At 42.2% G+C, this 12,373-nt stretch overlaps 1 long non-coding RNA gene across 1 annotated transcript in view; it reads right to left on the reverse strand.

The window, feature by feature from the left end:
• Positions 1-3,127: 3,127 nt before the first annotated feature.
• Positions 3,128-12,373, reverse strand: part of LOC146870159 (uncharacterized) — a 141,630-nt gene continuing 132,384 nt past the window's right edge. The window contains exon 4 of the long non-coding RNA XR_014959117.1: positions 3,128-3,253. This is a non-coding gene — a long non-coding RNA (uncharacterized LOC146870159). The remainder of the gene's footprint in view (positions 3,254-12,373) is intronic.

The raw sequence follows: 12,373 nt of genomic DNA on the forward strand, positions 1-12,373 counted from the left end.
CCAGGGTGTTATCTTGATCGCCAGCCGATTGCTGATGTATTAACTGACCTTGGTCTTGGGCCCTGATACCAGAGCAGTTTTGCCTGCCCGTTGGAGGGGCCAAATCTGCTGATGTTATAGCACTGTTCCCCATAGTAGATGTACTTGCTATATGATTCATGCTTGATGCAATCAAAGTCTATAATGAGGAGTCAATGCTGTTGAGGATAACTATGAGTGGATTCAGAGAAATTTTCAGAATGTTTTCCAGGATGCTTACAAACTGAGCATGTGTTATAGGATCACCTGTTTCTAACTTCGGTGGTTCCTATGCTAGGGTCTCCCCCTTTGCTGAGATCTTCCCCCTGCTCTCCTTGCCAGCAGTAAGCTTTTTTTGTACTGCAGGTGGCTTTTGGCTATAGGTATGTTTACTGGAACTCTTGGCTTTCTTTGGTGGAGGCGAGCACAGAGTGTCTGATTGGGGGCTTATTACTTCATTAGAGTCAATCTCTAAAGTGCCCTGGTAAACACATAGATGTGTTGCCACCACTGTTGAATTATTGCCCTCTGCAGGGGGTAAGTGGACCATAGCATTAGCATCGGCATTAGGTGATGCCACTTGAGTTCTCATCAACAAAGCCTTTTTTTTGGCCCCCAACCTTTCTTCCACATATTCAATCTCACTGTTGATTGCTCTCATTGCCGTGGTCAGGAAGCTGGTGATTGAGGCAGTCAATGGGCACTCCTATGCGGGGGGCATCAAAGACTTCCTCTTACCCTGCGTCCTTACCCTGTACTCCCAGCAGTGTCAAGAAAGGTAGATAAGAAAAATCAGATGAGCCACAATACAAGGTCAATGGGGGTTGCCCGGCTGGCCTCTTTCGTTCGCTGACGGGCGCAGATGGGCCTGCTCTTGGCCAAGTCTTTGCCCTGCAGGGCGGAAGCCCCAAGCAAAGAAATACGCGCCTCCGTGCATGGGCTGTGTGGCGTTGGCGGCGGCTGTCATGAATGATTCTGGGGCCTGTGGCCCTGCCCCACCAGCACCAACAAGAAGGGCTTCCCAGGAAGCGGGAGTCCCAAGCAAAGAAATATGCACCTCCCGGCGTGGGCTGCATGGCATTTACTGTGGCTGTCGGGAGCGATTCTGGGGCCTGTGGTCCTGGCACACCAGCACCAACAAGATGGGCTTCTCGCAAAGCGAAAGCTCAAAGCAAAGAAATAAGCACCTCCAGACATGGGCTGCGATGAGCAATTCTGGGGCCTCTGGTCCTGCCCCACCAGCACCAACAAGACGGGCTTCCTGAGAAGTGGGAGCCCCAAGCAAAGAAACATGTGCCTCCGGGTGCGGTCTACGTGGCTTTGGCGGTGGCTGACTTGAGCGATTCTGGGGCCTGTGGTCCTGCCCCACCAGCACCAAAAAGACAGGCTTCCCGCGAAGCAGCAGCCCAAAGCAAAGAAATACATGCCTCCGGGTGCGGGCTGCGTGGTGTTGGTGGCAGCTGCCACAAGCGATTCTGGGGTCTGTGGTCCTGCACCAACAACACGGGCTTCCCTCAAAGCCGGATCCCCAAGCAAAGAAATACGTGCCTCCGGGCGCGGGCTATGTGGCATTGGCAGCGGCTGCACCACCAACACCAACAAGAGGAGCATGGATTATGGAGCTGTAGTGAACACTGGAGAGCAGTCCATAACGGCACTTCACAATGCTGCAAAGAATCATAAATGTTGCTTTTTTTGTTTTTTTGGGCCCTTCGTGGTTTTTCTAAATTAGTAGGCATTTTATTATCTTACAAAATGGGTATCTAATATATCTCTATGTATTGTTTATTTTATTATCTTCTGATTTATTGTAATACTACTTACATGTAACTTGCCGTGTAGGCAAGTCAAAGTGTTCCTCTATAAATAGATACACAGCTAAATTTTGCTAGTTATCAGTATTTACTTTTTCACTTTTTAAATATAAGTCAACAGTCTGTGTTTAAATCTTCTAGTGAGTGCATCGACAACATATACAAAGATACTCTGTTTTTTTTAGACCACACTGTGTTAAATGTTGTAATCTCTTCTGTAAAACTATCAACTGTGATATATGTGTCCTGTTCTGCAACTCCTCCTCTTAACAACTGTTCATTTTCCCTAGAATCCTGCTCAGAACCAAAGAAACTAAACTGAACATCACCACAAACCTTTTCAACCTCTGCCACAGTACCATGCAAAAGTGCTCTAATCATTTCTTCTAAAAATAAAGCAGGAGTTTTTGCATAGTACAGCCTCCAAACTAAGGTTCACATTGTTGAGTGGTGTACAGCTAACATCTTGAAATGATGAAAGGTGCTTTGGCTAGTGAGTGTCCCTGCATATTTTGATGCTTTCTAATCTTGCAAGGATCCAATACTAGTAAAGTACTTATTTTCTACTTTAAACTTTGCCCTGGAAAGATATGTAGAAATGTCCTTAATATATCAATGGATTGCTGTTGAATACTACAGACACTACTAAAATTCAATTTCTATACAGGTGCCTGACTCATTTGTAGGTACCATCACCTCTTTCGCTGTAGGAGTGCCATTCTTCATTTCATAACGTCGTCCTCTGTAATCAATAGCATGAATCAATCTATTATCCTGGACATAGCTTTCTTCATTAAAGAAAGACTCTGTACAAGAGGTATGTATGTATTCTCTACTTAAAACTGTTGAAAAGTTACTTCTATTCACTAATCTTTTTTCTGGTTTTGTCTCCTTAAGTACAGCGCCATTTTGACAAGAGTCCTCATTCTATTTATTATCAAAATAAAAACCTTCACCTTTGAAGCAAAGGCCTTATCAATTACTCTCACAACGCATTTCTTCTGTTTCACTGCATGTCTCCTTCTTTTTTACTTCTTAATATTTCTCAGTAGATTTATAACTACTCTACTACGAAACATCCTAGCTCTGATTTCCTTAGACTGCTTCTGTCTCCTATCTTCTGGTTAAGATGTATACATCTCTGTTACATTCTTTCCTGTTCTTGCTATATAGATTTTGTCCATTGCTATTATTTGTCATAGTTTGAATTTTATTTTCATTATTTCATAATCTTTGGAAATGTCCACATATATTTTTTTTAAATGAGTGTGTTCTGTTAGAAATAGCTCTTTTTTCTTCACAACCTTGTCTTCATTTTGTCCCTTCTCAGTCTCGGTTCTGCATAGATACTGTACTTGCTTCTGCTCCTTTTCCCTCCAAGCTTCTGTAGGCAATCTGTCTGTAATTATGCAGATATTGTTCTGTAAAAAAACAAAAACTATGATTGAATTTTTTTTCTAGCCAATGTGCCAGCTACTTTACTACTGGATTACACATAATACAAAAATAGTTTTTATGTTATGTTGTAGTTTTAAATCTAAAAATCAACCTTCCTACATAACTACACGCACTTATTTCAATGTACCACTCCCAAACCAAAATACAAATCTTAACTTATTACTTACCTTTTAATATTATAGCAACCTCTCCTACAACACAACTGCACCATATCTCAGTTCTCATTTATACACAGTAAAAGACTACTTTATGCCTTTTGTAGTAAATTTAAAAATAAGCATTAACCAAAGTGTAAAAGTACATACAGTGTCTAAATACTCTAAATCTGAAATCCCAACCTAAGAGCTATTTATGTGCCTCCTTACCAGTGTGTCACTGGTAGACTTAGTATTTTAGTACTTTTCAACTTAGATGTGTCAGTAATATTTTGAGAAACACTGCATATAGAAATCTGCACATTAATCTGTATCACAGCACATAGCTCTCTAATTCTTCTGAGTACATGCGAACAGTGTGTGACAGGTTACATATATAATTCAACAGATGGTTCTAAAAGTGTACATATTCCTCACTAAAACTTGTAAATACATGTTTTTGTGGTTGAGTACAACAATACTCCCTGGATGATTGAATGAGTGCATAGATATTGCCTACCTAATTCCCTCAGAATATGAGTGGTGACTGCATGACTCCCTGAGCATGTACGAACTACATATGTGGTCCCATGTCTGCATAGTTAGTGTCTGTATATTCATATAACTATATTGCTACTATCTGGGTGATTAGATGAATTCATGGGTGTTGGCTGTGTAGTTCAATGAGTACAGAATTAGTGCCTTCGTGATTAGAAGAGTGCATGTGTAGTGCCTGATTGAAAAAGTCTAGATATCACACTTGCCCAATGGACCGCCAAACTCATAATCATAAAAAGGAAAAAACCCTTGACTGGGATGACCCGATTAATGTATCTGAACTCAACTCTCTGCTTGCAGGACTGTAATTGCACTTAGGTCCTGGCCAACCTCGAACTGATATTTTTTGAAGGATTTTTGCTTTGAGTTGCTTTAAAAAAGTACTATCTCCTTTGTCCTTTACCAATTTCAACATTTTGGTGGACTTTTGCTTATCACATTTTTCTCTATTTTTCAAAATTGCTTTTAGAATTTTAGTGTGGTGTTTTCTTGACTTTGGAACTGTTGGCACTGTTTGAACTAAACATGGATTTTACCGGAGAATTGCCAGCTCCTTGAGCCACAGTTATCACGGAATGAGGTCTCTCTGAACTCTGTTTTAGCCCCAAAAGATTGTTTTTATTAAGGTGGTAGGGGTACTCCTTCCAGAAATAAAACCCAATTTCTGTCAGGTACAGGTATTGTGCACATTGGTAATATCTGAAGTTCAAAATTGCATTATTTGTGTATGAGATTTGCTTTGGTATGAAGTTTTAAAAAATCAGTTACTTTTAGGTGCTCATTACGATGTTGGGTGGAAAGCCTCCGCCCCACACCGACTTGGATTCAGGGCCCACCGACTTGAGGTCGGCGGATTTGACCGCTGGATTATGATGCGACGGAACACTGTTCAGTCAGATTCCCATTGATTCCTATGGGAGCTCGTGTTATGCCCTACAACCGCCCGTAACACTATGGGGAAATGGTGTGTGTGTGGAAAACCCTGCACGCTGTTGCAGGCACCCCATGGTGCCTGCCACACAGTACAGGGCTTTACAGGGGGGTCCCTTAGGTACTTCCTTGGCCATCCCTTTCTGACAGTCCTTCCATGTTGGACAGGCCGACACGGAAAGGCTGTTGGAAATTAACATCATAATCCCGAGAGCGGACAGGTTGTCCATAAGGTTGTATGATGCAGTTCCGACTGACACAGATTCTCCGTGAGTCGGTCGAAACCGATTCGGAATAACCGTGCGGTTTACATTGTGACCGCGAACATCGTAATCGGGCAGTCGTAAGGAGGCCCTAAGTTGTGGTTTGGACAGTGTCAGCCATACTGCTTTGTGAACTTTCTATGCTAATAATTTCAATTTAAATATTTATTTTTTAGTCAGGAAGTGGTCTCTTATTTTGCTATTCAGTTGTTGACCCCTGAGGACTCAGAAACACAAACCAACTTTGCATTATTGTTGCACTATTTTCATGGGTCACCAGGCAAACAACAAGCTGTGTGCAATATTCTGATTATGTGACCATAGAAAACAATTGCCACACAGTTTATGCTAAGCTGAGATGTTTCCATAAATGTAATTTAATGTTTTAGATAGAAAAAGGTACATGACTTTTTCAGAAGTCACACTCTGACCTCTCCATAAAACTTGTAAGTATATATAGTGGAATATTAGGTCAAAGTCACATGGCTTATAGCAATTTTTCCCCCAAAACTTTACAACACAATCAGAGTCTTTTAAATAAATCAACTTAAAATGCACTAGGGACAGCATGTTTTACTGGCTAATCTGAACAGTTCATAAAAGAGACTTATTGACTTTTATCAGAGAAAAGATTCCAAAGGTATGGAACTCACATATAGACAATCACCCGAAGACAAAACCACAAAACACAATACTAGATAACCAGAATTGCCCCAACAAGCAACTTTTATGTTCTGTGACCTTGTGCCCTGTGAGATCAATGGCAATAAAGGAAATACCTTCAGTAGTCTCTCAAAGTCTAGAACATCAACATTCCTTGAATGTGGCTGATATAGGGTGTGATTTAGATCTTGCAGGTAATGGTCCCGCTTTCACTTTTTTTCAGCTGACTCACCGCCCATCTACTTGGCGGTCTGCCCGCTTGATTTAGATGTTGGGGGTCTATGGAAGAAAAACTGCCAGAGTCCCAACGACTCTGCCATGAATTGTCACCGGCATCAATGGCGCCATAGGAAGAACCGGCTATTGGCGAGAGTCCAGCCAAGATGACCACCAAGCTAATCACGATTTGGCTTTCGGATGAGGCAACTGTGTGGGGAATACTTTCTACTTTGAATTGGTGAAATAGAAGGAAATTAAGAAAGTACTTACCTTTTTTACTGTTTTCTACTTCTGTTTCGTTCCCCATTGTCCATGTCCCTTCTTTGCTGCTCGGACTCCACCATGATGCCAAATGACTCAGTTGCCACCTGGATCTAAGGTAGTCAACTTTTACAATTATTTTACTGTGAATCGTGTGTTGACAATTGCTGTAACCTTGTGTCTTTTTGCATTGCTCTTACATACAATTTGTATCTTATGTGCATAGCAGTAGTGTTCATTTTACAAGTTATCAAGGTAAATTGAAGACATTTATTGACACAAAAAAAAATATTGTTGTGGTACTTGGGGGTTTTGTGCTTGTGGTGCCTGTGGGTGTGCATTCAATAGTTTGTGTATGGTGCGTCTGTGGCATGACATATGTAAGAAAAAGGGGCATGACACATTATCTACATATATTTCTGAGGCAAACAAAACATATATGTGTATTGACACAAAAATAAGTTGTACTCACCAGTCTCGACTCCACCAGGGACTCACTCAATCAGCAAACTGCTGCTAGGACTACGCCAGCACAACAGGGGCATCTAAATATGCTTGGCACAATACCGCCGGCCTGATGGCTACAGAGCCAGCACACATTTAAATACGGCGGACGGGACACCGTCAATCTTGACGGAGTAATTGAAACGGCTGCCACAGAGGGACGGCAGGAGTCCCGCCAAGATATAAATCAGGCCCATGGTATTGTCTCTATATTCCATGAGGTTCAAATGCTCAGAAAGAAAACCTAAGCAACCTATGCACGCCACAGCCACCAAAACCTAGATAAAGGACTATATGGAACTGCATCCAGTGCATTTTTTGAATCCCCATGCCCCTCATGATTTCATACTCAGATTCTCTCCAAGACCAACAGTTAGAAAGGATAGATTTAGAGTTTCAGCATATTCTCTGTCCAACCACCTCCAATCTAGTGGCTCAAAAAATTTTATCCAAGCAACACAATGGATGAGAAGGTCCAAATACCAAGAATGAAAGCATTAGTCTTTATGAAGCAAAAATGTGCATATAGTGAACATGTCACCATTTGGCTGATTTTGTTGCTCTGTCTTCCCAAATATCCTGACCATACCCAATGTTCATGTCTGAGATCCACTCCAAACACTCAGCTTACTCCTTGAACCACCTATATAAATAATCACATTTGTCATCATCTTTTGCCCACCCTCCATCCATCCTGGTGTCTTGCATGTGTGGTTATTCAGACATCTCAAAGTCATCCCTCAACTTCCAGCGTACCATCTATCCTTTACTCATTCCCCATGCCTGGAAGCTAATATAAAACTTCACCTAAGCTCCCTATCTTACCTTTACTCAACATGTGGCAGATTTTCACTTCTTACAAAAACCAGCCATTCCTAACGTTTCCATCTAACAATGAAAAATTAAGTATTTATTTATTTATTTTAAGAGGTTTATATAGCGCTGGCTGGACCCAGGGGTATCAGAGCTCTTTACAGCATATACAATTATGAGCAAATAGACGGTACAGGTAATAGGTGGATCATGAGGGATCGCGCAGGGTAGGGAACAGGTAGATAAGCGAAGGGGCAAAGGGGAGGAGGGTGCAATACAAACCAGACGATCATCTGAGCATATTCATTGTTCAATTAGTTCGTACAAAGAAAGTTTTCTTAATTCGAGACAGTGTCATCGGTCCCACATTAAGGTACGGTGGGGCGTTGGCTGAGGAACATCCAAGGCTCTATCGGTTCGTTTGAGAGCGGTCGAGGAAGAGGGCTTTGAGTAGTGTCTTGAATTTTGGAAACAAGGGGGTTGTTCTGATGGGGGGGGGGGTGGAGTTCCAGATTTTTGGTGCGTTTCCAGCAAATGATTTGGCTGCGGTTTTCTGCTTGCGAGTTTTTGGTGGGATGAGTAGTAAAGAGTTCGAGCTCCTGAGGTTTCTGGACTGGCCGGCCCTTTTAAGTTTGGCGGCCAGGTATTCCGGTTTGCCTGTGTGTAGAGCTTTGTGCGTGAGGCAGGCTGTTCTAAAGCTGGCTCCCAACTCAACTGGGAGCCATTTAAGTTCTCTGAGAGCGGGAGAGATGAGTTTGAATTTCTTAGTACCCGTAACCATTCTGGCAGCTGCATTGAAGGTTGTCTTCAGGGGGGCGAGGTGAGATTTTGCTGTCCCTGTCAGGGTCGCAATCCCATAGTCTATTCTGGAGAGTATTAGTGCTTGTGTGGCTTGTTGAAGGTCCTTGGGTGGGAGGAAGGTTTTATTTTGTATAGTAGTTTCACGTTGAGTCTACCTGTAACATGATCTCCTCCATCATTTTACCTCCAATTTCCCACCAGGCACTTTACCTTTATAATTAACACATGGATTTCCTCAGTCACACTTAAATGCCTCAAAAGAGCCAACCATTTTCTCCCATGTATCTTTTGTTGAAGAGGCCTCCTTCTCAACAAGAATAAATGGAAATGGATAAAAGACTTTATCCATTTTTCCTGTTCTCCGTAGTGAAGAGTACTCTTGGCTCCCCCACAGTGTCCCGCATTCAGGACCCTACATTCGGGCGGATCACATCCAACTTCTTTTGATTGCCGGGACGAATTTGCTACTAACTCAGAGAACGCAGATACCTCCTGACTTTGACTCATAGCCCTGAAGAAGTCTTGGGGTACCTCCCCGGAAGAAACACGTGTTGGCTTGGCAATCTATCACCAGTAAAAGAGGAACACAACACACCAGATTGTTCACTTTCTTATTATTCAAATATAGATTGTTTGTGGTCTGAGAGAACTTTGAAAGAAGGAGTACTTACTCTACTTTCTTACGTTGACGTGTGCACAGGCTTGCAGCAATTATCAGAACAATATTCAGTTGGTTCACTTCTGTCCTTATGGGCTGCTGCTTTCCCATCAAGGGAGTATACTTCATCTCCCTGCAAAGACTGCTTTGTTCAATAGCTCAGTCCCCAGCTCCTACGTTTCTCAAACTACACAATACACCTTGATGATATCATATTACTCTTTGGTTTGTCGTAGCCTATTCATGGACGGTACTCAAATTTTCTTCTCCTTCTCCACTTTACTCACCTTTCTAAGTCACAAGCACATATTGAGTCACATCCATCCTTCGTTAGATGGCCTTCTGCTATCTCATTCTTAACTAAGCAAGCAAACATCAAATCTATCTACTTCCTTAGCTACCACCTTGCTCACAGAAATCCCCTTTCCATGTCTACATCTTCTGAAATCTTAGCTGCTCGGGAATCTTACAATCAATTTTTATCGATGAATGAAAGTGAGCACCTTCTTATTCTCCACTGGGCTCCAGCCTGCTTTCACTTGCCCAATTTGACCAACATCTGCAGAATCTGTTCATATCCGTTAGACCAACATCCTGATCGTATGCAAATTGAACTGTTGCCATAGTCTTCTCATCCTCCTCCTACAGACCTCATTTATCCTCTCTTTGAAAGTCTTCAACACTAAAATAATGCATTCAGATATACACATGCTCCCTTTCTCTCGTTCAACCTCCATAAGGCAATTGCTCTCATTGCTCTCTTACACACTGGCTGTCAGCATGGAACAGAAGCGCTTTGGAATTTTCAAATCAGTCTAAGTAAAATACATCTACATTTATGCTTCCATCCATATTCGCTGCTCAGTGACCTAGTGCACCTAGTCCTGTGATGAGCTATCAGTACCATGGCTCCTTGCTCTGGATACCTCACTAGTCCTCTTTTAATGCTGTCTTGAAAAAATGTTATCCCCACTCACCTTCTTATGAACTCCATATCTGCAACCACCCCATAGGCAGCCCTAGAGTCCCTTCCAGGCAATGTCAGCTTTAGGGCAGTGCGACCGGTGCCGCTGCACCATGCATCACTCTCAAGGGGATGCCCTTTGCTAGACAGGCTGAGAGGGGTAAGCACAGCTTGCAGATATCTTTGAGTGCACCACATTTTCAAAGGGATAACAACAATGGCATGAAAACTTCAGTGGTTAATGCACTTGATGGCGATATCTGTCATTTGTTTAGTCACAGTTTAACTCATAAAAAGCAGTATAGAGGGTTAATGTTTCTGCTGCAAAGCACAACATGTAACACTCAGATCACAAGTATAAAGTATATTTCAAAAGTTTGCTCTCATGCCAATTAGGCAATCCAAACCACTCATCTAAAAAAACATCATTAATAAAAACAGAAAGTCAGAATTTCAGAGAATTCATTTGATCAACAATAACAGCCACTATTATTCGCATGCAGCTGTCTTCCTCTGATTCAGAAGATATAGACCAGAGTGACAATCAGAAAAGAATGCACACATACACATATTAAAAAAGATAATATACAAATAAACATAAAGCAAGCTAAAATGCATACAATATCAAGATCCGACCCTATTTTGGGTATCCAAAAACTTTTGCAGCACAGCCCACCCCAGCCCCAAACATATAAAAACCACACAGATATTATACTGGTCAATGATAGCTGCAGAGAAAATGATGACTTGATAAAGCGGGTTGTGCAAAATGACAAACTGTACAAGAATGCATTAAACTTTATGTCTAATACTTAAAAAAAAAAAATTATAGGGAGAATTGTCTACAGTTCTCAGATGATGCAACACTGACAAAGTAGTGCTACACTACATAAAAATGCACACTCTGTGGAATAAAAAGGAGCAATAAAAACAGAGTAAAAATAGTTACACCCCCCCTAATCAACACTGTTGTGCAAAAAGCAAGTCACTTTAAGAAAGTGTGCAGGTAAGCTAACTGGCTACAACGGACAGAAATGTTGCCAAAACCCAGCAGACCACCATATTATTACAGTGCCAAACTATATTCATTGTCACTAATACGACAGACCTACAGCTTTCTAAAAATAGGCAATAGTAAGCCTTGTCTTATGTTAGTAAAAGAGGCAAAAAAAGAAGATGCCGGATTGATATTACATCGAGATTACAAAAGGGAAAAAAATCCTGTCTCTCCCCGATCCGGTTGGACCTAACCCATTTAATGAAAGTGGGAACCTGGCCCAACTGATCATTCGGAGCCCATCTCCTCACAGATCCACTCTTGATGTCCCTCAAAAAAGGTTGAATTATACCACAATAAGCAACTTCCACTAGGTGCTGTAAACTGCCTTTCTTACTCACATCAATTGAATCACTATAGAGTTAGTGCTCTTTTATTAAGCATTTTAATGCTTGTTTTTGTTGAAGCACTGACACTAAAGATGCATTTTTATTGTTTGCACCGGGCGCACCTTTTAAAGGGTGCGCCCAGCGCAAACAATAAAAATGCACCGTATCACCATGAATTCACTTCCCCCACGGAAGCTGAAAACTCGCGCTACACTTGGGATAGCGCATTCCTGTGAAAAACTGAGCGGCTGCTTTAAAGCCGCTCTGTGTTTTTACAGTGCAGATGGCAACCGGCCTGCATTTTGAAGGGCAATTAGAGAGCCCCTTGCAGGCGGGTGAGTGAGTGACTGCACCCACCTGCAAGGGGATGTCTGGGGGATCCCTTTTCCCCTCAAGAGGGCTTCTCTCATGGGGCGCACTGATACTGCACCGCCTGTTGGGTGGAGCACTGTTAGTGTGCCTCCTGAGAGCTTCTTTGCCTCTGCCACCCCGTCTGTAATACGGCTTGGGTGTAGAGGTAAAGGGATTCCCTCATTTGCATGGGTCCATGCCCACAAAGTGTAATCTTTCTTGTTCTTTTCTTAGCTATTCTCCAAACTTTCCTTTTTACCTTCTTTTTATTAATCTTTTCTTTAATTATTACTCAACTCTCTTCCATGCTGCATACCTGACTCCTGTGTTGTGGCTTCAGGGATGGACCTCATGGCTTTGCTTTGGGGATGGACCTCATGACTTTGCTAAACAATTGGAAAACATTTGCAGGGTTCTCCTGGGGCCAGAAAAGGGCCAGTGGAGACAGCCTCAATAATAATGCACTCAAGGGCAGAAAGCCCTTCCTCAATATCAATGCCCTAATGGGCAGAAAGCCCTCCCTCCCAAAACAGGGCTTCCAAATCACTTAGGACCAAGGATTGGTCATAACTTTTTTC

Source organism: Triturus cristatus, chromosome 1_1 (assembly GCF_964204655.1).
Source record: "Triturus cristatus chromosome 1_1, aTriCri1.1, whole genome shotgun sequence".
NCBI lineage: Eukaryota > Metazoa > Chordata > Amphibia > Caudata > Salamandridae > Triturus > Triturus cristatus.